This window comes from Crocodylus porosus, unplaced genomic scaffold, assembly GCF_001723895.1.
Source record: "Crocodylus porosus isolate Cpor-Errol unplaced genomic scaffold, CroPor_comp1, whole genome shotgun sequence".
Lineage (NCBI taxonomy): Eukaryota > Metazoa > Chordata > Crocodylia > Crocodylidae > Crocodylus > Crocodylus porosus.
The window spans coordinates 7,271,479-7,296,687 of NW_017728947.1; the positions used below are offsets into that span (position 1 = coordinate 7,271,479).

General features: G+C 46.4%; 1 protein-coding gene across 8 annotated transcripts in view; it reads left to right on the forward strand.

Annotated features, from left to right (window-relative positions):
• The window catches only part of PTPN5 (protein tyrosine phosphatase, non-receptor type 5), a 138,571-nt gene that overhangs the window by 12,391 nt on the left and 100,971 nt on the right, over positions 1–25,209 (forward strand). For 3 of the 8 annotated variants that reach the window (XM_019552217.1, XM_019552222.1, XM_019552218.1), the window contains one exon: positions 7,356–7,424. The exons of 4 other annotated variants lie outside the window; for them this stretch is intronic. The gene's annotated coding sequence lies outside the window, so the exon portion shown is untranslated. Of the gene's footprint in view, positions 1–6,950; positions 7,425–25,209 lie in introns of those variants that run through there. One more of the 8 variants, XM_019552219.1, reaches the window with a different exon arrangement.

The window sequence follows — 25,209 nt, forward strand, 5'->3', positions numbered from 1 at the left end:
GAGCTGGCCTTTAAAGGGGGCTAAGACTTGAAAGGCAGTAAATGTAAAAGTCATGTAATGAGAAACAGGCTACTACAACCCTGATGAGCCATTAGAGTAACCTGTGATCAGAGAAAGGCAGAGACCTGGGGGTTAATAGTACATAAAGTGTGGCAAGTTTGGTAGGGGAAGTAATTTCTGTGGACTATAGCCCATGCTAGTCAGGAGAAGTTGCTTTAATGTTACTTATGAGTTTTTGTATTTGAAAAATAAAATTGCATCCAATGACAAAGGTCTGAAATGGGCTGCAGCTTAGCAGTGGTTCCTTTTCATGCTGGTGAAACAGTCACTAACGTACTTACAAGTTAGGAAGAAATTGCCTTTTTTCCAAATATAGGTATGTCCTGTTAGATCGCTGGCCTTGGCTGAGCTGTGGTCTGACCTGGACTCTTAATATAACTTGGAGAAACTGAATGTGTGATTCCTGTCTCAATGTAGTGGCCTGGGATTTGTAAAGCATAATGTAAAGTGGCAATGTCTGTTGGAGTCTCTCATGGGGGAGCAGGTAACATAGAGGTCTTTAGATGCTTAGTGGAGCTAAGGACCAGAATCAAGCTTGATGATAACCAAGGCTCCATATAGCAATACAAATGCATTGTGTGTGTTTGCCTGCACATCCATTTCTTCTTTTTAATGAATGTTGTATCTAACATTTCTTGACTCTGTCTTCAAGCTCTTCTGGCTTCACTTATTAGCTAGCTCTACTTATTAGATAGCTCTACTCATCCACCTGTCACTCTCATCCCTTCCATTTCTTTCTTCCCCTCCCTCCAGCCCAAGCCACATCTCCACTAGCTGTACGTTGCAAAGTATAAGGCTTGCTGTGGAAGTAGCAATGAGAAACATTTTTTAAAATCAAGTTGGTATTCCTGCCACTTCCCCTCCATGCTCAGCAGCATGTCCCCTCCTCTCCCTTCCCATTCCCACTTCCTCTGCCACCTGCCATTACCACTGTCCTTAGATGCCATGGGGTGGGCAACTCCTGAGCTGCTCCTGCCCTGGTGCAGCCAGACAGCTTCCTTTTCCCTCTCTGATCTCCCCAGGTATTCCTCACCAGCCCAGGGGCAGGCTCAGGTAGAGGAAACCTGCTTTCTGCTGCCACAGTCTCCAAGTGAGCCCAAGTCCCTGCGCAGCCCAGACAGAGTGAGGCAGGAGCAGCTATGGAGTTCCACCTGCCTCTGGGGCAGCTGGATACAGCTGCAGCAGCTGGTGGTGGAGGGGGTGAATGGGAGGGAAGTGGGGATGTTATTGACCATAGAGGGGAAGGGAGGGGGTGCCAAGACTGGAGTGATGGTGGGAAATTCTTATGTGATTAGGGTCTTAAAGTCCCCAGCTGCTGCTCCTGTGGCAGTGGTAGGGAAGCTGGGAGTGGGTTTGCAACTATCCCTGCAGTGTGGTTGCTGCTTCCACACCCTGTCTTTTAAAATCACGGATCCACTCATGGTCCCTGTCAGGGTAGTTGTCTGTGGTAAGGAAGAGACAATGTTTACACACAACACTGGTAAGTTCATGGGACCCAGCTTACAGGGTAGATAGACCACAGACACAGCAAGCAGCTCACCAAACAGCTACACATTGCATAAAATTAATGGCAACTGATTGTACCAGCAAGTAGACAGTCATTCAGTGAAGAAGAGGAAATAAATGGAAAGCAGTTCAGAACCTCATGAGAGCTTACTTACCCATTAAGGTAAAGCAGAGATGTGTAAGATGTAACATGCAGATGTCAATGTGCACCCAAATAATTTGGGGCTTTTTATGGATAGCCTAATTGGGAAGGGGGAGGGGGAGTTCCAGAAATAACTGCATGGGCCTGCTCCAAATTACCCTTTTTTTTTCCTTTTTTCATATTTGACCACATTGTTTTAGCAAAACAGCCAAATGTTCCTGTGCTTTTTCTTCATCAGCAATATCTCCAACAAATTATTCTTACAGCCTCCCCTAAATCTGGCCAGCAGTAAACTGCCTTCTGCTGAGGCATAGTTTTGATATACACAGAGTAGAACTGCTGCTCTTTAGCAGACAGAATCTTAAGCTTTTTACCCATCAGCCTAGCTTTTGGGGAGGCATCTACAGTTGTTTGATAGCAAAGGTATATGTCCCCTAACATTTACTATGAAAACAAATCTTTGGTGTCTGGGTGAATGAGTAAATCATCTGGAGAGAGACTTAGTTAGCTGTGTCTGCGGATGATTTCTTGTTTCACAGTTTCCTGTTCAAATCTGTTTTTAAAAGTTTGCTGTCTGAGAATAGCCATCCTTAGGTCAGAAATGGAGTGTCCAGGGAAGTTAAAATGTCCTGCCACAGGCATGCATGTCTTTTCATAGCCGATGTTAGAGTGGTGTTCATTCATTCCATGATATAGGGATCAACCAGTTTGTCCAGTGTAGGTAGCAGATGGGTACTGTAAGCAGGTGATGGCATATATGATGTTGATGCTGTTGCAAGAGAATGAAACTTGGATATTAGGATCCATGTTATTTGGCTCAGTAATGATGCGTCTTTTGTTGATGATGGAGCGCAGAAGACATTTGGGACCATTGCAAGGCCTGGTGCCTCGATGAGACTGCAAGTTAGGTAGCCTGTTGCTTGAGAGACATATATAACTACTTCTGGTCATGTTTGCCATCTCACTTTCTTTCTCACTTCAGTTGCTACATGGCTTTTGAAAGTGATATCTCACAAACTCTAGATTCAGGGCTGCTTTTCATATGATGTAAAGCAGGGATTTCAAACTCATCTGGGGCCCTGGGTCAGATCTGGACTCCTACTGAGCTGGATCTGTAGGTGTGGTGGTAGGGGTCCAGAACTGAAATGGGAGGAGTAGTGTCTAGCAATACCACTGAAGCTAAGCAGTAGGGCTGTGTGAAATTTCAACAGGGGTTTCATTTGGAAGCCATTTCAATGTGTTTTGAGCCCAAAACAGTGAAACTGAAATGAAATGAAAGGCTTTGAAATGAAATGAGGGCACTTGAAAGGTTTCAAAAGGTTTTGGGTTTCAAAGCCAGGCTTGCTTGCAGCTAAAAAGAAACTAAGGCGGGGAAGGACAGTTCTGATATTGACATCGAGCTCCCAGTTTGATTCCACAGCGCTCTGATTGCTTCCTCCAGCTCTCTGATCATTTCCACAGCTCTTCCAGGGGGCACGGGTCCCCAGGCTGGGGCCCATGGCAGCCACTTGGTGCATTCCACACCAAGCACTGGGAAGACTGTGGTGCTACCGCTGGCCCCAGCCTGCAGTGGCAGCCTGCTGAAACCCGGTGTGCATATCTGGGAGCCCATGCCCCCTGGGAATCAAGCCAGGGGGTAGGGAATTGATCCGGGAGCTCGGGGAATGTTCAGTTCCCAGTTAGATTCTCCAGCTCCCTGATCGTTTTCCCCAGCTGTTCCCGGGGGGTGTGGGCCCCTGGATGATGCAGGATGAAAGCAGGCTGCCGCTGCCAGCTGAGGATGGCGGTGGCTCTGGGCTATTTCTCCTGCCAGCAGCAGCAGCCTGCTGAAACCTGGCGCACAGATCCAGGGTCAGCACCCCCCCAGGAAAAGCTGGGGAATCAAACTAGGAGCTCCAGCTAACAGGTAGAGCTGCCCCAGCTCCAGGACAGTGCACAGTGCCCTGTCGAGCCATGCTGCACCCATGTGATGGTGCAACTGCCATGCGGGTGGTGGGGAGGAGCTATCTCTGCTGCCGCATGCTGCTTGGGGGGGCTCTGCCACAAGCGCCCAGAGGCCCCAATTGCCATTGCCAGAGCCAGTGAGTGCGAAGCTTTTTTCTTTTCTTTTTTTAAAGCTCTGCACTCACCAGCTGCAGAGCATGTGGATGACAGCACACTGCTGCTGCCAGCTGGGGCTGGCACCAGCACCCAAGTCTGCCCAGTGTGGGGCTAGGTTTGTATCGGAGCCCAGAATCTGTGTGCGATTTCATACCTGCACTTCAGATTTTTGCCTTCACTGAGAAATGGGACATTGGAGTTTTTTTATTTCGATATGCAGCCAGTCAAGACTCCTCAGGATAAATGAACAAATTGGCGAAATGGAAGTCAGAATGAAACAGTGCTGTTTCACACAGCCCTACTAAGCAGCCTCAGTTGAAGCAAAGACTGTAATCTGCACCGCTCTTGCTTGCCCCTTCTGCTGCCAAGGACCATGTCCATCAGTGTCCAAGGGCCCTGAATTCTGTGGCAGGACATGCTTTGTAGGTTCACCTCTATGTCTGGTGACTGAGCAGGCCAAATCCAGCCCTCAGGTTGTATGCATGACAAACCTGATAGAAAGCATTTTTTCTTCATCTTAGTAATTTTTAAGATATTGCTTCTTCATGCCAACAAGATGTTTTGACACTTTTCCAACAAGTCTTGGAACAGTGCAAATGTTACATTCAGTAAAGTTGAGAGCAACAAAACAATTAGCTATCCAGTTCTGAACTAATCAGACATCTCCATCCTACAGTAAATCTTGTTAATGTCATTTTGGGCCATTTATACTCATACTACAGTAGTGTAAGAGTACTGTTGTAGCTATGATGGTCCAGAAATTACACAAGAGGCAAAGATTTCTTAGGGTGATATCTTTTCTTGGACCAACTGTGTAGTTAGGATAAAATTAGACACGCTTTCAAATGTAAGACATTCTTCCTCAAGTCTCTGATTATAGGTAGCCAGGCACAACAAGTTAAGCACAGCATATTGGAATGGCTGAGAAAAATTCTTAGGTGTAGCAGAAGAAAAGCAGCTGAGTCCTAGGAGATGAAGGTCTATCAAAAGTGGAGGGTCATTCTCACCTTCTTTGTGTGGAAAGTAATCAGAAGTTGGATAAATTATAATAGGCCATAAATGCAGTATCAGCGTTTAGTCCTTGGTTCTTAGTGTCCAGCCAGCTTATAAATTTTTGTTCCCATGTTCACCTTTTAAAGTAGATTATGTAGATTTATTTGCCTTGAGTTCAAGGATAATGAGGTCAGAGATGGAGTGGTTGTTCTGAGAGAAATGTGCTCCTAATGATGACTGTCTCTGTTCTTTAACTTTTTTCTTCTGTGAGAGTTCATTCTCTCATTTAGTTGCTGTTTAGTTGCATCCATGTAGTTGCCACAAGTTGCCATATATGTGATGTACTTGATCCAATGTACCAAATGCCCGGTTGTTCTGTTGTGACATGATTTCAACTTGTGCCAAAAAAAGGTATTGCAATCTTCTCACTTTGTTTCTGGTGATTCTGTTGATTTTTAAAGCTCTGACAGGAATATATTATCTGGATGCAACAGCAATATGCCGGTATTTTTAGGGACTGTGTTAGTCATATTAGGGGATCCAATTCTGCCATCCTTGTTCCTGTCAAGTAGCTCCTCATTCTGTAAATTCTCTCCCTGAGCAGGGGAGTATACCCTTTACCATGAGCAGGGGTGGCAGAACTTGGCCCACTTGGTTGCAAATAATGGGGAGGACTTAACAGACTTTAGCTTGCTTTCCTGATCAAGGTAATCCTTAAAATCAGCTTATGCAGTTTATGAAGTTAGTCAGTATCAGGAAGTCTATTTGTAGAAAGATGGTTATACAAATAAAGTATTGAGTCAGTCTAACCACAGCCTAAGTGTATGATGAATCAAAAAAGAGAAAGGCGGCAGAGATGGATTTTAACATAGTTTCCAGTCAATTATTTCCACTCCAGAAAGAAGGGAGTCTTCAGTTACTGTTGTGAGGGGTTCAAATGTTTTGAATGAATTGGTTCTTCAAGCCTGGGTCTAATTAGTCCCCAATCCATTTTAATCTCTTTATGGTCATTATTAGCACTTCAGTACAGCAATCTTTCATTTTTTTCTCTACCTCTGAAGCACAGAAACTGGGGAGAGGTAGTTAGCTGTGTTAGTCTGTCAGGCGGAAGGCAGGGTTGATTTGCGCTTTTTGGACTAAATCAGAAATATATAAGTGTTTGTAAGCAGCAGCTTACTCCATCAGATACTCTTGTACAGAAACGTGCCATCCCTATCTTTATAGAATAGAAGCACTTGTTGCAACTTGTGTAAGAATGCCTGTGTAAGGATAACTTTTACAAGGAGGCCTGTGATAGAGTAGAAAACAGAACACATATTTTTAGTTGGAACTGAAGATCTCTTAGAGGTAAGGTTAGTATCCTGACCACTGGGCAACCATTTCTCTTTAAAGAAGACCTATAGTGAAACTGCCACTGACTTCACAGGACAGGACTGGGTCTGTACACTTCATGTGTTCTGTGGAAAAATAATTTGAAGTCCTGTCCAGCCAGCACCCAACATCAACACAAGGTAGAATGCTTGATGCATTTATATATTTAGATAGTTACTGTTTACTCTTAGTGCAGCTCAAAAACTACTGTGTAATGAATAGACTCAACTCTCATTGTAGGTGCTAGCAGCTGAGGGAGCACCGCACCAAACCAGATAGACCACACTGCCCTGGTGAGCTCTGCCCATGTGCCCCTTTCCCCCACCTCCTTCCCTTCACTCCTGGCCAGCTCCCAGGACCTACTGCCAAGGCAGCCCCTTCATCACACATGCCCCATACACCTCCCACAAGGCAGGGGCTGCTCCATGACCCTGGCCTTACCCATCCATCTCACTTCTGAACATTGCTGCACTCCTGCCCTTGGTCCCATCCCACATAGGGAGTTTCAGTGAGGTTGTTGGGGTGGGGCAGAGCAGAGTGTTGACCTGCCTGTGACAATTCATCAAAATTCCCTATGTGGCTCTGGGCCCAAATAATTGCCCACCCATGTCTTAGATGCTTGCCAACTGTGCGTATGTTATGTATTCAAAAAGTTGAGAGGTTCCTTTGGCTTTTGGTTATCCTCAGATGAATAAAACACAAAATATAAGTGACAATGATTTCAACCATTTTGTAAAAAATAAAAAAATTTAAAAAAAAAAGAGGTTGGGGGAGGGGTGGGTGTGACTCATAAAGACCTTGCCCCTTGGACTGCAATCCTCTATCCTATATATCATGTTTCAACAGGTAATGAATTGTTTTGCTGAATTATAATTAGGGATTTATAATGGAAATGCAGACACAACCTCAACTATCCCATTGCAAATGTGACACTCTTAATTAAGGGATCTCTGGGGTGCAATAGGCTCCTTGTTGGATTAGCCTGCTGGAAACTTAATGGCAATTTGCAGATTGGTTTCCGGTTTTGCTTTTCGTTTTTCCCTTTTGTTACTCTACAAAGAAATTTTGATTCAGATAATGTGAGAGACTGTTATACTTTATGGCTCCTTTTCATCTTTACTAAAGAGTGTGTGTGTTGTTGTTTTTTCTCTCCCCTCCTCTTCCCTTTTTTTCCAGGCTTTAGGTGAGGGCTGTAGTATTTGATGATTCGGCTGGGAAATCCCGGAGCTACAGTTTAATGACTGACTACTTGGTAAGTCAATTTAGTGCCAGTTGAGTATAGCATGAATTAAACAAGAAATTATTGCTTGGGCCTTAGCAACAAATCAAATTCTGGTCTCAGCTTCTGGTGGAAATCTAATGCAGCTCCCCTGGATACAGAGAAGTTATTCTAGATATGTACTAGTTTAACTGAGAATAGCATTATAGTAGTAGCAAAGTAAGAATGACAAACTATAAAAAGCTTTCTAGTATATTTTGCAGGGGGGCTGGATTGCTTCCTTCAACAGAAAACCCTCTGAAAGGGAGGAGATGGGAGCTGAAAAAGTCTGCTAAGGTGCTCTTATAGCCCCTCTTATAAGTCCTTTGGTAGCTAGATCTTTGCTCTATCTCTGTCATAGCTATGGAATATGCTGATTGATACCTCTGATCTATCTTGACCTCTGGAAGAATATTGAAGATCAGGGTTTATTTGTATGGAGTGCCTGTGTCTTTTCATTGGATTTGGAACTTCTAGCACTCCCACAGTGCTTTCTCAGCATGGCTGTTGTACTGGTTATTGTAAGTCCCTCTAAGGTCAATTTCTGTGAAGCAGAGGTTCATTTAACTTTCAAGCAAACTCACCAGGGCTGGTGGAAGAATATAGCTTGCAGGACTTAGAATAATAGAAAATGAGGGTTGGAAGGGACCTAAGGAGGTCATGTAAATACATCCCCTGCTCAAAGCAGGAGCATCCTCAGCTAGGTCATTCCAGCCAGGGCTTTGTTAAGCCAGGCCTTAAGAACCTCCAAGGGTAGAGGTTACCACCTCTACCACCTCTCTAGGTAACCTGTTCCAATGCTTCACCACCCTCCTAGTGAGAGAGTTTTTCCTAATATCCAACCTAAACCTTCCTTGTTGCAACTTTAGACCATTGTTCCTTGTTCTGTCATCTGTCACCACTGAGAATAGTCTAGCTCCATCCTCTTTGGAACCATGCTTTAGTTAGCTGCTATCAAATTCCCCCTCAGTCTTCTCTTCTTCAGACTAAAGACAGTTCCCTTAGCCTTTCCTCATAAGTCATGTGCCCCAGCCCCCAAATCATTTTCATTGCTCTTCACTAGACTCTCTCCAACTTATCCACATCCTTTCTGTAGTAGGGGGCCCAAAACTGCACACAGTACTCCAGATGTGGCCTCACCAGTGCAGAATAGAGCAGAGTAATTACTTCCCTCAATCTGCTGGCAACACTTCTACTAATGCAGCCCAGTATGCTGTTAGGCTTTTTGGCAGCAAGAGCACACTGCTGACTCATATCCAGATTATTGTCCCCTGTAACCCTCAGGTCCTTTTCTGTAGAGCTGCTGACCAGCCAGTCAGTCCCCAGGCATGGGATTCTTCATAGATCTCATAGATATTTGGGCTGGAAGAGACCCCAGAGGATCATCAAGTCCAGCCCCCTGCCCCATGGGTAGGAAGTCAGCAAGGATCATAGGATCCCAGCAAAACAAGCATCCAAATGTGTCTTGAAGGTGTTTAGAGTGGGTGTTTGAACCGCCTCCGGTGGCAGTCTTCCAAACCTTGGGGGCTCGGACAGTAAAGAAGTTCTTCCTTATGTCCAGCTTCACCCTGAGATGCCTTCTTGAATCTCAGATGTCAGCAGGCTGGAGGTCAAGGACCGAGGCCCACCCCCACCCCTCCCCAGTGGGGTGGGTGAGACAGGCTGGTGTGGCCTCAGGTTCACCTCTCGGGGACCCTTTGCTGCTCTGAAATATCCCTCCTTTTGTATACTTTTCCTCCTCTGATGACTCTTCATCTCTGGGCATTGTTGATTGGTTTCCCTGTGATCATCATACTATCCATGTTCTGTCTTGTCAGCATGTTCCTTTGTTTCACAAAACCATCATTTGCACACATCCTAATTTGGTTATTTATCGGGCTTCCTAATTTGGTCTGTTCCCCAAAGCCAGAAATCCCAGGGCCATGCAGTTGGGCACTGTGACCTGGTGCCAATGCTGCAGAGTCTATTATCTGTGTAATAGAAGAATGTGGTACATGTCTTCAATTTCCCAGCTTGTGTGTCTGCTTGCTGCTTATTAGACACAGTGGATCTTGAAGGAAACTTTGTCACAAATTGTCTTTTTGAAATCAGTTAACCCTTGCCCTGCACCATTGTTCTAATGCAGTATCTACTTACCTACAAACCAATTCCCAAAGACAAACCTCTAAATACCATTTTTTAGACATCAGGAAGGATATTCTCTGCCCAGAGACCAGGGGAAATCGGTCTGTCCCCAGTCATTCTGATACATAATTGGTATTTTAAGGATTGATTTAAGTCATTATGACTTGATTTTCTTTTATTTAAATCTCCACCAAAAGGAGTTATTCTAGAACAACTCTGTGTGTGAATGCTTTTATTCCAAAGTAGTTTTTTTGCTTTTAACTCACACTTTATTACAGTCTGAAGTAATTTCCATGTGTAGAGAAACTTGTAGAATCTTTTAAACCTGTGCAATGTCATAAAGTAAGACATCACAGATTAGTGTAGAAAAAACATCTCTCCTATTTAGAATTAAACCAGTTAAGACTAGATTTTTTAAAAGTTCCTGATCAGGTTAGGTAACTAAATGAATACACTAGATTTGCAAAATGCTCAACAGCCAGCAGCTACCATATTTCTCAGTGGAGTTGCTGAGTGCCAAGAACTTTCTGGCCATGAGAACACTTCATCTAGGTACCTAAATAGGAGTGAGGATTTCTTGAGGGGGAGGAGGGAAGGGAAATTGGCCCTTACCACGCAGCATCTCTAGGAGACAGAATGAGTAAAATAGATTACTTTATAGTCCCCATTCTGGCCTAGGCAATTTTATTGGTGAAAGAGAGTGGAGAGAAGAAAGAAGACTAGCACTGATGGTCTTTAGCTCTGGAAGTTGTTTTGTTTTAATTTTAAACAAGTTACCCTAGCTAAGAGTTCACTTATTGGTGACATATCATCTTTACTATGGGCCCTCCACTGCAAACTACAATGCCATAGGGATGGCTCAACACATGCTCCTTGGAATCACAAAGAGCTTCTAAACTGCCTATGTTTGTGTTATATGTTTGGCTATCATTGTGCTCATTCACAAGCAGATAGAGAATAAGTATCACAAATCCTCAGTAGTGCCTCCTGGTGAGACAGTCTTCAGATCTCCCTCAAGCTGTGGAAACACTGACATGGATTCTGATCTCAATTGTGCTGGTGTAAATCTGGTATAATCTTTATTACTGAAATTGAAAGTCCTGACTGGAATTGCTCTGGATTTACAGTGATGTAAATGAAAACAGACCTTGAGTATATTGATTGATTTGCCAATAAACTTGTGAGAGTTAATCTATTTGTAACTCCCTACACATATGTTTGATCTTAGTTTCAAATAGATTTTAAGGCCAGAGAGACACTAGGCCATGTAGTTTCAATTCCTGGATGTCTCAAGCCATTATATTTCATACAGATACCCCTATTCTTAAGTCCAGTTATTTGAGTTAAACTAGAGCATTTCAGTCCTCAGGAACCTAAATAACTCTGTATAATAGTGAATTGACAGGAGAGACCAAAGTACTGCTTTGATCCATGGCCGCAATGATCCATGTGCCATGTTGTAGAGAAAGACATAAGTCACCCCTGCCCCCCCACCCCCCGCCCCAGTCTGGTCAGGCAGAGGAAGGGAAGGGATTCCTCTTAAACCCAAAACTAGTGATCAGTGTGATCCAGGAATCAGACATTTGAGAAAGGAGGAGGCCCTCAAAACACAGCTCTGATACTTTGGGGGAAGGTGCATCTTCCTCTGCCTTCTGCTAAACACATCTGGTCAATTACGTGTCCAAGAAAATTCCTTCCTTCCCTTCAAGAAGCTGTTTGAAATCTAGAAACCTGAGATTTAATTATGGGTATCATCTTATTATTGCAAGTGTGAGACATTGAGTGCGGGCAATCCTGTTCTCTTTTTCCCTCTTGGTCCACGAAGGGAAGAGATGAACAGGGAATTAATTGATTCCCTGGCCAAAAGGGACTAGCAGAAGGTTCTAGTCAGGAAGCAGATTAAAGTGTATCTTTTAGATAGACATCTAAAAATCCTAGGAGATGGGAAGTCCAGCACCCTCTCAGTAAGTCGTTCCACTATTTAATCATCCTCACTGATGGTAAATTGTTTCTTATTTCAAGGTGAATTTGCTATCTTCAGTTCCTGAAAATTGAATTTTGTGGTGCCCTGGTCAACAAGATTGAAAAGCTCCCCACTCTCAGATATCTCTTCCATGTTTAATTAGCTATACATCATTACGAAGTTACCTCTGAACTTTCTGTCTGAATAATGTGAGTAAGGTGGCCTCCATAACCTTACATTATAAGGCTTCTTTCAGCCTCCAGATATTTTACTTTCACATCCTTCTTAAAGTGTAGACACTAGAACTGGTCATTATTTTAGTAGCGACCTTACTAATTCCACATGCATTAGCAAGATTACTTCCCTAATGCTACTTGATATTCTTCTTTGTATACATCCAAGGGATTACATTAGCCCTTCTAGCTGCAGCATTGTACTGAGGGCTCATGCTGAGGTGCTCATCTCTGATCATTCTTAAATTCTTCTCTGAGATGCAGCTTTGAGAGAATTTTCCATCCTGTTGGTATGACCTATATTCTTTGTTCTCAGATGTATTATCCAGAAGGGTAATGTGGAGAAATGTGCCCTGGTCAGGCTTCTCCCACCCTTGCCCCTTGCCCACCCCCATACCTCTTGGCTTGCAGATACAGGAACAGCAGCAAATAGCAGCCAGTGCAAGGTGTTTTGGGAATCATTTTCTAGGGTGGAAGTGGAGTTTGCTGCTGCTGGGCAGGAAGGGAGAGGGGATTTCTTTTCATTTTTTTGCCTTCTGGACATGGACTTTGGTTTTGGCAACCAAAATTGGGGTCAGTTATCCCCACAGAAGCAGTGAACTTTCTGCTCTACAAAACAATTCTCAGAATGCCTTGTATTCTGTGACACTTGCCTGTTTTGGATGTGTTCTGCAGCCAGAAAGTGCAGGCAAAATGAGGTAGAGAGTAGTCAGCAGCAGCCCAGGGTGAGGGGTTCCCCATCTCGCCCTCACCCCACTCTATTAGACAGTGCCTGGGGTATATGGTTGGCCACTTTCCATTTTGCTACTGATATCCTCTTGCATTTGGCTGTCTTAAAACACATTGTTCATGACTATTTAAAGCCAGATGATTTATACTGGGGTGTTAAAGTCATCTGGCCCTGTGGGCCAGGTAATTGTCACTGAGCCAGTCTGCAGCCTGGATTGGGCCATGCCAGAACCAGCATGTAGAGTAGGTCCAAAATGCAGTGTACTCCCCATGCTGTAGGTAGTATGTTCTGACTCCACTCTGGGACTTGTTGTAAGTGGCATATGGGCTGGAACTGCACAAAGAGATGGCAGGAGGAGCACGCTACATATGATGCCCTGCCAGACTGGCTTCATCTGGACCTACCCTGGAGCCAGTGAACAGGGCCAGTCTTGTGGGGCTCTGCATGCAGTGCACATCCCATGCTGTCCCCTGGGTCATGAGCTGCACCTGTGGCACACGGTCCAGCCGGCACACACCAGATCTGAGACTCATGGGCTGGATCATATGTGTCCATGAGCCATATGTTTGACACCCTTGATTTTAGCTTGTGCTTTAACAGTGTTACAGGGAACCCCTACCCCTGTGACTAGGAAGCGGGGAGTGTAGCTGAAGCAGGTTGTAGAGAACCAAATGGCCAATGGCAGCGAGTGTGAGCTACCTGTGTAACTTGACCCACTGGCCGCAGGAGACCAGACTGCTGCTGATGGAATTGCCAGCACCTGAGCTCTGGGAGCAGAGAACTGGAACACATGACTGGAAAGCCCAGCCTCTGGTCATGGAAGGGGAAGTCAGACCCTGGCTGCCACAGGGCAAGGAACCCCAAGTGGAACTAACTGTAGTTTGGAGTCAGGCCAGTCCAGGAACGGCACCTAGACAGGTGGAAACAAGCCTACCTAAGTAGGAAGGCTCAAGGACCTGAGACCTGGAGGGATTCATATTTGAGTTAGGACTGGTTAGGTTGGTGTTAACCGGAGGACTGAGTTTTGGCTGTAGGGGTAATTGGAGGCCACATAGGGTGCCTGGGGCACTCTGTGGGAGAGATCCTGCTAAGGGGCAGGGGGAGTGAGCCAGGCTGGGGCCAAGAGGGCCAGGGTCTGGGAACAAATCCAAAAGAGGTGGGTTAGGGCTGAGGTCCAAGACAGTGGACCAGGGCTGAAAAAAGGGGGCCAAGGCTGAAGCTAGGGTGGCTATCACAGAGGACGTTCCACTTTTCTGCTACTCTGTTCTCTGTCTTAAGGAGAAAAAGAGGACATAAAGGAGTCCGGTTTTGTATCAATAGAGGACAGAGGACAGCCAGATTGTCCTCTATGATGGCCACCCTAGCTGAAGCTCCAGTAAGTGTTTTGAGGCCTGACAGGAGCTGCTGTAAAGGGGAAACACCCCAAGGGAAGCATAGAGACCCCCAGGACCAAGTGTGGGCCAAGCAACTCAAGGACAATGTCAGAAGAGGGATGCACCAGAGAAAGTACTCCTGGCCTCCAGGAACTGCTTTCTCAGTAAATTTACAGGAACACCAAAGGAGTGGCAGGAGAGAGACCAGACCAGAGGTTGGAGGAGGGGGTGGAGAGTGCATCATTTGGGTTGGACCCCAAGGGCACCAGGTGCTGGAGGGTGACACAGGAACTTGCTACAAACAGTAACTTGTCCTTCTCCTTTGGTACTGCCTGACAGATATACATGTCACCTGCAAACTTTTCCCACAGACATTCATATCATCATCTAGATCACTGATTAAAAAATAAAATACAATTAGACCTAAAACTGATTTGTGAGGGAACCTCCACTTAAGAAACAGTTCTGTTTGATTTCCCCCACTATAACTAACTAGATTTGGGGGTCTGTCAGTGAACCAATTAATCTATTTAATGGGTACCCTTTTATCTCCACAAAATGCAAATGTTATTAATGAAAATACTCTGTGATCAAATGTGTCAGAAAGATTCTAGTATATTATAACTACACAGTTGGCTTCAACTAGTCTTGCAATCTTGCCAAAAAAGGCCAGCAGGTGTGCTGAACAAGATGTGCTTTCTATGAAACAGCGCTGAATTATATTTTATTAATAGAAAATATTTTATTAATAGATTCTGATAGAATCTGGAGTTAGCTGTTCCATTCTTTTACTTACGATCAGTGTTAAATTAATTAATCTTCACTTCCCTGTGGCATAGTAACTATGTTGGTAGTCCTCCAGTCTTGTGAAATTTCAGTGGGTTTTCCAGGATTTGTTATATCTAACTTCAGATGTTCAAAGAGCTTCTAAGCTAGTTCTTTTAAGACTCTTGGATGCAAGTTATCTGGGCCTATTGAATAGATGATGTTTGATTTTAACAGATTGTGTCTTACATCCTCCTTTGTTCCAGATGGTAAATTTTTGTTTCCATCCACAACATCATACGGGATGGATTGATCCTTCTGCTTCCTTCCAGATAAAGAACAGAAATATTATTTGAACATCTCTACCTTTTGTGCATCATGATTTATAGTTTTATCTCCCGAATCTAGTGGTGAACCTATACCTCAGGTTGTTTCAGTTATATCTTCTGTAACAGGGATCCCCAACTCTTTAACTATTATTGGGATGAAGAACAAGAGAACAAGCAGGGTGCCTTTCATAGCCCAAAAGGGCCAAAACTCCAGACTAACAAGCAGCCATAGGAGCATAGAGACAGGAGGCGGCAGGTGGATAGTTGTGAGCAAGCTGTCTTGTTGGGAGAAACAGATGGAACCCCAGCAAAGCAGTGAAGTGGAGCCTGTAGAGGAATTGGACAGGCAGCAGCTGGAAGAAGAAAGCTTGTTAACTGAGCAGAAACCCCTGGGCCTGTTTATAGAGGCAGGTCTCTAGAGACAGGTGACAAGAAGGGGTGGAGTCCAGAGGTAGTTAAGCCCAGTTCTGAGGTCAGAGTAGGCAAACTGGCCCAGGCCCTGATGGCAGAGTTAAGTTGCTACAGAGGAGAAATCACAGACTTGGAAAGGTAGGGGCAGAGGGACCACTGAATGGAATTACAGCAAGACCTTTAAGGCATGGTTAAGGCCACAATCAATTCCCAGGAGGCACAAGTGCCAGTGAGGCATAGAAGGTGAGAAAGTGAACGTGAGTACCTTGGCACACATGGGACTGGACTGTCTGGCTATGCAAGTTGAACTAAGCTGCGTACAGACTTATTAGGCTCATGGACTCTTAGGACAGCCTCCCAAAGTAACATGCAGGGAACATCAAGGCATGGCAGGAAAAACAGAGGGTGGTATTCTGGCTAGGGACAGATGTTACACACAAACTGGTTTAAGTGACCAGGAACTGGTTTAAACTTGTAACTGAACAGACAGTCACTGCACATAAACCAGTTTTGAAATGGCTGAAACCAGTTTGAAATAAACCTTGTTCAATGTAATATCAGACTTAAATGATTTGATTCAAACCTGTTCATACAATGGCTACCCCAGCCCCCTTGCTGGTTTAAATTAAAGCAGAGACCCACAGCATCCTGGCATGCTCTCTGGGCTCAGTTCTCTGCTCCAGCCCAGGCAGGCTGGCCATGCCCCTCCGCTCCCCAGCCAGAGCAGGGACAGTCAGGGGTGGGGCTCTGGCCAGGGAGGGGTTTAATTCCCACCTCTATCCCACCGGCAGGGACCCGAGATGGGTCTGCTGGGTGCTCCCCCCCTTGCTGCTGCAGCAGTGGGGTACCATGGCCCCTGAGGCAGAGGGGGCAGAGAGGAGAGTTTCCTCTCTACCCCCCGTTGGCAGCTGGGTCTGCCCACCCTTGCTGCCACATTCCCTGCCCCCCAGGGGTCCTGCCTGGCCTTACCCCCTCCCTGCTGCTGCAGCAGGAGGGGGCAGGGCCTTTGATGGGGCCAGCAGCCCCTTTCATAACATGGGGGAACATAAGCTGCATCCCAGCAGGGACGCTGTGCTGCAGAGCCGGCAGAGCTGTGGCGGGCTGCACATGGCAGCAGTGGGGTGCAGAGTGGGCCAGAGTCCTGCAAGCCCCCTGCAGCAATGCCGCACTCAGCAGCAACTCTGCTGGCCCCACAGAGTGGCCCCCACTGGGAAGGGGCTCGTGGTCTGGGAAACCATGATGGGCTGCTGCCTGTCATAGTTACTCACCGCTTGCTGCTCCATGCTCCAGCTGCCAGGTGGGGGTGGGGCCCGGCCCCTGCCGCTCTGTCTGTGCTTGGGGCAATCCCCCTCCTGGAAAGAGGGCTTATTCAGCCACTGGCCCCAAGCACAGGTTGAGCAGTGGCTGCAGCCAGGCTGGGTAGACCCCACTGCAGCGACAGTGGCCTCTCTGTTCTCAGGGCAAGCCCCGTCCCAGCAGGAGGGGGGCTTATTCAGCTGCTGGCTGCTGGCACCACATCAAGGTCTGCCCTGCCCAGCTGCTGCTGCTCTGTGCTTGGAGCCAGTCCCCTCCTAGCAGGAAGGTGCTTATTCAGCTGCTGGCATAGCGTGGTGGTGGCTGGGCTGGGCAGATCCTGCTGCAGTGCCAGCAGCTAAATAAGCCCCCTCCTGCTGGAAGGGGGTTTGCCCCGAGCACAGAAATGCCACTAGCACCGCAGCAGGGTCTGCCCAGCCTGGCTGCAGCCACTGTTCAGTCTGTGCTCGGGGCCGTTGGCTGAATAAGTCCCCTCTTGCCAGGAGGGGGCTTTCCCCAAGCACAGACTGAGTGGCAGGCACCAGGCCCCGCTCCCACCTGGCAGTTTGAGTGCTGAGCAGTGAGTGATCATGATGAGCAGCAACCCATCATGGCTTCCTGGAGTGTGAGCCCCTTCCCAGCAGGGGCCACTCTGTGGAGCTGATAGAGCTGCTGCTGCGCATGGCAGTGCTGCAGGGGGCTTGCAGGACTCTGGCCCGCTCCAGACCCTGGTGGTGCTGCACACAGCCCGTCACAGCTCTGCCAGGCCCGCAGCACAGCACCCCTACTGGGAAGGGCTTATGCTCCCCTGATTGACAGGAGCTCCTGCCTTCTCCCATTGCACTGGCAGGGCGGGGCCACAGCTAGACACTGGCTGGCAAGGCCCCTTGGGAAGGCAGAGGGCAGGGACAGGGGTTATTCCTCCTCCCTCTGTTGTAGGGGGCCTATTCCGGGGCAGAGAGCATGGTGGCAATGGTGGGCAGACCCAGCTGACAGTGAGGGTAGAGGGAAGACTAAATCTCCTCCCTGCCTCACTCTGCCTCAGGGTCCATGGTGCCCTGCTGCTGCAGCAGAGAGGGGGCAGCAGCGCCCAGCAGACCTGGCTCTGGTCCCTGCCGATGGGATAGAGAGGGAGGAATTAAACCCCTCTCTGGCCAGTTCAGCCCAGACTCAACCCCAGCACAGCTTCCCTGCAGCCAAGGGCCAGCTCTAGTGCCCCCAGCTCCTGGCCTGAGCAACTGCAGGCATGTGCCCTCATTACCTCAGTCCAGAGAGAATGTTTGTCCTGGTATAAACCGGTTCAGCCTAGGCAGGTTAGACTAACCTGCAAAGGTTGAATCAATTCAGGCTCCAGCTTTTTGAATGTCTGTCCCTAGCCCTGAAGAACTGGAGTGGGGCATAACTAGTTTGACCACCAAACAGTGCTAGAGCCACTCAGAAGTCAGTCCTGTCACACAATTTCTACCATATTTCCTGTCATAAATGAAAACACCTCCAATTGTTGTTCATTATCCAGCCTCCTACCATTAATATATGGACAGATTTGAAAAGGGATTTGTTATGCTGCCTGTTGTGCTTGGATTTGTCACTTGCATGACAGCCTGACACAAGTTATCATGTGTAAGTGTTCTTACCATGACTATTTTTGTCTTCCCCTCTCCCCCTTCATAGGTACTATTCTAATATTATAAAAGCCATAGTCTAGCTGACTCTGATTGGCTGGCAGAAACAACCAATCAGAGTGCGTATACAGTGTTCGGACAAGAGGTGGTGGTGCGGTGGATCCCCGCTGGCCTTGCCCCCTCTGCCCTGCTTCCTGGAGGTGGTGAAAATGGGGTGGATGAAACAGGATGGTGGAGTGAGGCCTCCCCTTGCTCCTTGGAGGTGGTGTGGGGGGGGAGCAAGGCTGGCGGGGGAGGCTGACAGGGTGGGGCAGGGCCAGCGGTGCTGGCCTCACGCCCTCTCTCTCTCTCCCACACTGCTCCCCACAATGCGGTGGGGGGGAGCAGCGGGCCTGGGCCAACGTGATGGCGGTGGCAGGGAGGAGGGGAGGAGCTGGCCTGAAGTGGGGGCTGAAGCTGGACCACTGCAGCAGCGGGGGTTGGGAAGCAGCAGACCCGGGCCGATGCAGGGCAGGTTGCGGGGATGGAAGGAGCAGACCCTGCCTTGAAATGGCATCAGGGAGGTGGGGGGTCACACCAGTCCCTGCCTGGCCCCAAAACGGTATGGGGGGAGTGTGCTGGGCCTGGAAACAGCAGTGGGGAGCTTGTGGGGGGGTGGGCCTGGCCCTGAAACGGTGGTGGGGAGGCCAGGCCCAGCCCCACAGTGGAGTGGGGGAAAGGGAAAGCAGCCCAGTGATTCTTGACAGGCAGTTGGCTAGTATAAATATAAAGCCCTTTGGATTAACTTAGGCAATCACAGAATCATAGAAAATAGGAGTGTGCAAAATGGGCCATATTCGATTCAGATTCTGCCCGAATCAGGGACAGCGATTATATTTGTTGATTTAGATCACTGTCCCAATTTGATTCATCCGAATCCGAGTCTGAAGTTTTGGGGAATCAGTGGTTCGGCCATAGACACAGCTTTAAATGTTTTTTCTACATACCTTGAGGTACCAGGCATGGCTTGTGAATGCTGCAATAGTGGGGCACATGGATCATCCTACAGGCATGTGGGAAGGCCCCCCTGCATGTTCAGCAGAACTGGAAGTGGACCGAGTGCACAGGAGACCCCCCCTTCCTGCCCTCATTCCCTTCAGCTTGGCGGTTGGTCATGGATGGACCCCAGGTGCCCCCCAGAACCAGAAGGCACCAGTCGTGGACTCTGAAGTGGACTGGAAGTCCTTCTGGTCCACTTCCGGGTCTGCTGCCAAGAGCGCTGGGGACCCTGCCATGGTCCCATGGTACGCTCCATCCACCCCAGCATCTCAGCATTCATAAGCCACCTGGTACCTTAAGGTATGTAGAAAAAAAAAAACATTTAAGCTGTGTCTATGTCTGAATCATCGAAACTTTCCAAATCTCTCCGAATCGATTCGGAGGGTTCTGATTGGGTTTGGAGAGATTAAAGGGTCTCCTGATTCAATTAGGATTCGGAGATTTGGCCACTGAATTGGGCTGAATCTCTGCCAACTTGAATCAGTGGCCAAAGCTTTGCACAGCCCTAATAGTAAAGTAGGCTGGAGGGGGCTTCAGGTGGTCAGCTAGTCCAACCCCTTTCTCAAGCCAGGATTATCTGTGTCCAAACCATCCTAGAAAAACATTGGGTTAGACAAACACTTCTCAACTAGGATGCTGCCACACCCAGCCTTGTGAGAGGACGTAAGTACGCACTCTGTTACCTACACCAGTATTCTGCAGACATGTGGCACCCCTGGTTGCTCCTCTGGGGATTCCAACTCTAGCAGGCAGGCAGGTGTAGGGCCATAGAGCTGTGCTTTTCAGCCTGGCTTGTTCCCCTAAGGGGACAAGTGGTTCCAATCACTAGCATGTAAGTCCTTGGAGAAGAAGTTGCAGCAGCAAGGGCTGCACTCACTCTGTCAAATACAAACTAGGGGCAGGTAGAGGACAGACAATGAGGCTGTCCTTCCCCTGCCTGCCTTACCTGGCACTCCTCTGGTTACTTTTACACTCTTCTGTCTTCTGCAGGGCTAGTTGCCTCCTTCAGGAGCCTGCTCCCAAATTCTCCCATCTCCCAGTACTAAGTACCTTGCACCAATCTTCACCATGCTCTCAGGGGTGCCTTACCACTCTGTGAGATCTTCTTATGGGTGTTAGGCTGAGGCCTTGAACCTGGGACCCAGGCTGGTTTGGCACAGCTGCCGATCCCATTCTGCCACTGCCCCTAACCCAATTCTAGTTTTCTGGATACCTGACATGGCTAGCCTCCTGACCTTATGCTCTGCCTGATCTTCTGGATCTCTGACTCAGTTCCTCAGATGGATCTCCTGGTTTCTAGCTTCCTGGTTTCCCTAGACTCAAACTTAATGCACTCCTCCCAAACCTGGCTGCTTGTGACCTGGCATGACAATGGATGCCACGCATTGTGAGAGAGAAAACACCATAATAAATAGCTTTTGAAATCAGATACTGCTAAATTAAAAAAAGTTATGGAGAGGTGCCTTGGGGCAAAAAGAATGTTTGAGAGCTACCAGTCTAACCAGCTCTTAAAAACTTCCAACGATGGATATTCCACAGCTTCTTTGAGTAGCCTGTCCTAATGTTTGACCGTCCTCATAAAAAGGTCTTCCTACTATCCAACCTACATTTTTCATGCTACAATTAAAGAATGTTACTTCTTGTCCTAGAATCATAGAGAAGCAGAGCCGGAAGGGACCTTCAGAGGTCATCCAGTGTCCAACCCTCTGCGAGAGGCAAGATCAACCCTATCCAAACCATCCCATAACCTAAACTCTACATAAGACTACTGTTAACCTTGACACAAAACAGACCTAACACCCGAATGTGCCACAGGATAAGCAGGGGAACCATGGCAGCCAACATACTGCTTCTTTGAAATGTCAATATGTGCTCAAGAAATCCCAGGTAGACGGCCAGGCCTTCCACAACAAGAAGGTAAAACCCCACACAGTCTGTACCAATTTGACCGTGGGGTAACATTCATTCCTGGCCTCAAGTATGGCAATCTGTCTGACCCCGAGTTGAGGGTACAGTCTTCTAGCCAGGAACCTCTGGCTTTCATCTAAGCTGGAGCATTGGCATACCCCAGCCTTGGCTATAGCCAACACCCAGTGCCTTTGAGTAAGGCTTAAAAACACCCTGAGACATGTAGCGTGAAGCCGTTTTTCCAGCTGTCCAATCTAAAGCTAAAGGCATTGGTCTGTGTCCTCCTCTCCACTCTAAGAGAGAGAAGGTGCTTTCCCTCTTCAAGTATTTTAAGTCTTCTATCATGTTCTTTCTAAAGCACCTTTTCCCCAACCTGCACATGTCTAGCTCCTTTAGTGTCTCCTCATATGAATTGCTTGACAAGCCCTTTATCATCTTTGTTGCCCGCCTCTGAACCCTCTCTAACTTCTTCGTGTCCTTTTTAAAATGTGGAGCCCAGAACTGTATACAATACTCCAGATGAGCACTCTTATTACCATCTTCTGTATAACCAGCCTTCATGCATTTGAAGACTTATCAAATCTCCCTGCAGTCTTTTCTTCTTTAATACGTCCACATCTTGAAGTTTGATGCCCAAGACTTGGTACAGCACTCCAGGTGAGGCTTCACCAGTGCTTAATATAGTGGAAGAATCACTTCTCTTGACTTGCAGGAGACTTGAAATCTATTGCTGGAAGGCTAATACTCTTACTGAGACAGAAGCTGTTGTAAACATCAACTCTTGGTCTTCATAGTAAATATGATGGTTAAGTATACCTCAGAACTGAAACCTCATCCCCATAACTACTGATCTAACCAACTGGTCACATCCAACATCATATTCTTTCTTCTCTTGAGGAAAAGTAAGGATTTCTGAAAGATCTTTGGGATAATTCTCTCTTCAGCTCCCTTATCCATTATCCTAAAGTCTTCCAGCATCTATGGAATGAGGCTCTATATGCAGTGACATTGGTGCCAATATGGGTCACTGGCAAAAGCAGGTATTTGATAACTATCTTCAAATACCTAAAGAGTGGTTATAGAGACTTTTTTTTTTTTTTGGGGGGGGGGAAGAAGGGGGCTGTAGGGGATAGGACTAGGAGCAATGGTCTCAAACTGCAACAGAGAAAACATAGGTTGGAGATTAAGAAGAACATTCTGACTGTGAGGATGGCTAGGCATTGGAACAAGCTGCCTATAGAAATACGGAATCTTAATTCCTGGAAATTTTTAAGAGCAAATTAGACAGGCACTTGGCTGGGATAGTTTAGCCAGGGGCAATCCTACCTTAAGCAGGGGGCTGGACTAGATGACCTTGTGAGGTCTTTTCCATCCCTGGTTTTCCTATGACTGAGAACAGCAGCCAGCACACCACACAACATATCTGATGAATACTCATCTCACTGGGTGCTTCTACATGTACTGTTAGCATGAAGCAATAAACTCTGGCACATACCGTTGAGCTGGGTTGGAGCAGCCCCAGCTAGCAGAGGGTTCTGGGGGGTCAGGCTGCCAGCTCAACATGCTGCAGAGGGGCTGGCTGTGGCACAAGGATGCTCCAGTGTGGGGTTAGCCAGCAGGCAGCACCTGAACTGAAGCACCCTCTTGCCCCAGCCAACCATGCTAGTGTCTACACATGTGTTGCTGTGGAGTAAAAAACTCTGCAGCAGTATAGTACTTGCATTTACAAATACTCCGCTGATGTGGAGTTAATTAGTTTCTTGTGGCCTAATAGGGCTGCATGTGTAGATGTGAGATGTTAACTATGGAACTAGTCTACTCCATAGTAAACATCTCAAGTAGATGTGCCCACTGTTACCCTGTGCTCTCCCCATCTGTTGTCTCTCAGTTCTCACCTAGGAGTTGTCTTCACTATGAGCTTAACTTGAATTACCACTCAGATGTTGGTCTTACCTCAAGTCCTGTTCGTATGCAGTTATCCTAAATTAAAGTCATTACTAAATTGCAGTTGACTGGCCCATCAGCTCAGGTTATTACAGTTTCTTGACTCTTAACACAACTACTCTCTGCAGCTCTCTAGTGTTTTCTTACATTGTGACCATACTCATTCAACCTCAGTTAACATGAGCTGTGTTAACTCAAAGGGAGATCATCTGAGTTAATTCTGTAGCGAAGAACTGCTCTTTGTGACCATCTCTGTTCAATGGTCAGTATATATGCCCTGTGCTCTCTGGAATGGTTTGAGCATCATCTTGATGTATCCTTTACATCATATGAAAAAGTGATTGTTGCCCCTTTGCTTAGTGGTAGCAGCTTTTGGAGATTTGTATGTAAGCTGTCCGTGGGAGGTAAACCTCAATGATATGGAATTTGGGTATTTTCTTGGTGATTTATTTATGCTTCATATCCAGATCATTGCAGCCACCTCTGTTCAAACAATACCCAGTCAGCCCCCTCTTTTGGAAATCTCAAAACAAACACAGTCTCTGGAACAATTTTATCCCAAGAATTGAGTCTTATGTAGAGAAATTAAGGCAAAGAACCCACTCTTGTTGCTTGCTGTGGTCATATGGAACTCCAAAGACTTAAAAAAGCTCTTATTGATATACACTTAATGCATCTTTTCAATACAGTGAACCTTTGCTGAGCCACAGGGTCCATATGTTCTTGTGATAGTTGACTGCAGGTTCAGAACCTTAATCTGTCTCTTTACTGTACAAAATTCAGGCCTATCTGTAGCTTTGCAGGGAACAGAGTATTTAAATCAAATTCACTGATCTAAAGCCCATTGAAATATGAATGGAAGGATTCCCATTGACTTTACTGAGCTTTGGATCAGAACTTCAATTAGGCCTCATTTCAGCAGGGTGCTTACACACATGCTAAATTCCTATTGAAGAAAATGAGATTTAAGTACATGTCTTAGTGCTGTTCTGAATAGGGGATGACTTGATATGTCCCTGACCAGTGATCTTAGCTTGTACCAATCTAACTTCCAACAATGTGGAATAAGAAGTCACTCAAAACTGACTCTGTAAAAATACAATAAATCAGGGATCATCTTTCTCACCATATGAAAAAGTAAGGCATCACACCAATCAAATATGCGCATTAGATGACTAACGATGCTCCCACACTTTTCAGTGTAGGCAGGGGATATGCTATGCTGCTACATATGTGCATCAGGCACATACCAAGTACTTTTTATTTTTGATGTTTTGTTTTGTTTTTAAATAGGAGTTCAGATCCCTGAGCAGGATGTTTTATCTCTCTGCATGGAAAACAATATTGGTCATAGTTTTTAATATACAATCAGGTTTTTAACTAATATAAATACACACCCTGAGTGACATCAGAACCTAACCTGGGTGCTATAAATGCTATTTAAGAAGGACTTGTACATCATTTTTAACAATCTGAGTATATTGCTTACTACTGAATGAGCTTGTTCCTTTTTTTTAATTCCTAGTAAATGTGTTGTGGCAAAAAGGCAAATTTCAGATGTTTACCCATCTTACTTTAGATACTCTTTCCTTGATAAAATATGTAAGAAATATAAAAAAAAAAACAAACCAACAAGCCTAACAGAGCTGTGTTAAGGGAATCAATTCTTGCTCTGTTATATTAGCTACTGTTGTCCTCCTACTTTACCTGTGGCAGGTTAGGGCTGGATGTGTGACAGGGTTGCCTGAATAGTTTTAGCAAGAGGTTCGACAGGATTTCCTTGGGATGGTTTGGTTAGGATCATCCTCTCTCAGGTTGGGGATTGGATTAGATGTCCTTCAGAATGTCCTTCTGTCATCCCTATTTTTCTGTCCTCCTGTCATCCCTATTTTTATTCAGACACTGCTATGTTGAATACCCCCAAAATTGTTTACTATCCCTAACTGAGATCAACGCCCCACTGTGCTAGGAGCTGTACAAAAACAAAGCAAAGAACAGTCTGCTTCCCAAAGATCTCATGGTCTCACTAAACGAGGCACATGGAAA